This window comes from Saimiri boliviensis, chromosome 7 (genome assembly GCF_048565385.1).
Source record: "Saimiri boliviensis isolate mSaiBol1 chromosome 7, mSaiBol1.pri, whole genome shotgun sequence".
In the NCBI taxonomy this organism is placed as follows: domain Eukaryota; kingdom Metazoa; phylum Chordata; class Mammalia; order Primates; family Cebidae; genus Saimiri; species Saimiri boliviensis.
Window position 1 is genome coordinate 70,067,071 of NC_133455.1, and position 2,051 is coordinate 70,069,121.

Sequence of the window (2,051 nt, forward strand, 5' to 3'; positions counted from 1 at the left end):
TTTGGTTGCTTCATAGGTCACTCAAATTCAAATAGGTTAATTTGGATGCATTTAAGAAACTAATATTTTTTATTCTTAAACTACTGAGCTCTTACTATCAGCTTAAGAGTTCAAAAAATTTTCTGTATAATCTAATATATTAGAGTTCAAAAAATTTTCTGCATAATCTAATATATTATTTTACACAGTATGGACTGTCTATACTGTGTAAAATAATATATTAGATGGTACAGCAAATATAATTTTCTTAATTTACACTTATTTTTTTCTCAAGTTCAGAAAAGTTTGATGACATGACCTCCTTGACAGATTTATGTAGATAAAGGCAGGATCAGTAAGTTTCACAGAATAAAAAACATAAAGATATTGTTTACATTTTACTTTTGTCCTTAAATAAAATTAAACTAGTTCCAGGAGTTGAAGACTGGTTGTATTTTAAAAGATCCCTGTATACCTATGTAACAAACCTGCATGTTCTGCACATGTATCCCATTTTTTTAGAAGAAATAAAAAAATAAATAAATAAAAGATATCTAAGTAAGACAGTTGACTGATAATTTCTTTGAGATTGTAAGAGCTGCTTTGGTAGAAAGTTCATGTTATTTGGAAATGTACTTTTAGCTTTCTTTTCCCTCGTTTATTTATTTTTTATTGCCGCTTCAAAACAATGTATTTTTAAAGGAAAAGTAAATATTACATGATACTTTAAAACTTAAGGATGAGTCTTTCTTTTTTTTAGTATTAGGAATTTGCCAACAATATTATTTAAATCAACATCTCAATCACAAATGACATCTCATAAACCATCTCATGTAACAAGGTAGAGAGATATAAAAAAGTAGCAAACTACATTGTGTTGAAATTATTACTAGTCTGAATACAAAATACTGTACCATGGGTCCAACCTCCATTGTTAGCTAGTTGTATTACCTTAGGCAAGTCAAAATATCTCTCATCTTTCATTTGCTCATGTGTGTAAATGCAATGGGACAATGAAGGCATATGCCAACTATAAAGTTTTCTTTAATGTTAAGTGTTTTCGTTATAGTAGAGAAAGTGCAGAACATTTATTTGCTGACTTTCTATTATACCTTGAAGCAGAAATTTGCTATGGGTGACAAGGGAGGAGACAACCATTCAGAAGTGACTGACTTCATTCTTGTAGGCATCAGAGTTCGTCCAGAGCTCCACAGTCTCCTTTTCCTACTATTCCTGATTATTTATGGGATGGTTCTTCTGGGAAACCTTAGCATGATTGGCATCATTGTGACTGATCCCCGGCTGAATGCACCAACGTATTTCTTCCTAGGCAATCTTTCCGTCATTGATCTCTCCTACTCTACTGTTACTGTACCCAAAGCCATGGTCAACATCCTATCTCAGAAAAAGACCATATCCTTTGCAGGTTGTGTGGCACAGCTGTTCCTTTACGCACTTTTCATGGTAACGAGGCCTTTGTTCTGGCAGCCATGGCCTATGACCGCTTCATTACCATCTGCAACCCACTCCTCTACTCTGTTCGCATGTCAAGAAGTGTCTGTATCCAGTTGGTGGCTGGTTCCTACCTCTGTGGCTGGGTCAGTTCCATCCTTCAAATCAGTGTCACATTCTCTATGTCTTTCTGTGCCTCCCGAGTCATTGATCACTTCTACTGTGATTCCAACCCGACTGAAAAGATCTCCTGTTCCAATGTCTTCATGAATAAGATGGTGTCACTTAGTCTGGCTGTCCTCATTATTTTGCCCACAATTGTTGTTATTGTGGTGTCTTATATGTACATCGTGTCCACAGTTTTACAGATCCGCTCCAGTGAAGGGAGGAAGAAAGCCTTCTCCACTTGCAGCTCCCACCTGGGGGTTGTAAGTTTGCTCTATGGAACTGTCTCTTTTGTGTATCTCACGCCTCCAAACAACGCTGAGCTTCGTAAAGTGGCTTCAGTATGTTACATTTTGTTCACACCTATGTTGAATCCTTTAATCTACTCTTTAAGAAATAAGGATGTTAAAGATGCCGTGAAAAAAGTCTTATGGAAGAAAAAAATTTTACTCTAA

General features: G+C 35.5%; 1 pseudogene; it reads left to right on the forward strand.

The window, feature by feature from the left end:
• Positions 1-1,110: 1,110 nt before the first annotated feature.
• Positions 1,111-2,051, forward strand: LOC101048163 (olfactory receptor 9K2-like; annotated as a pseudogene).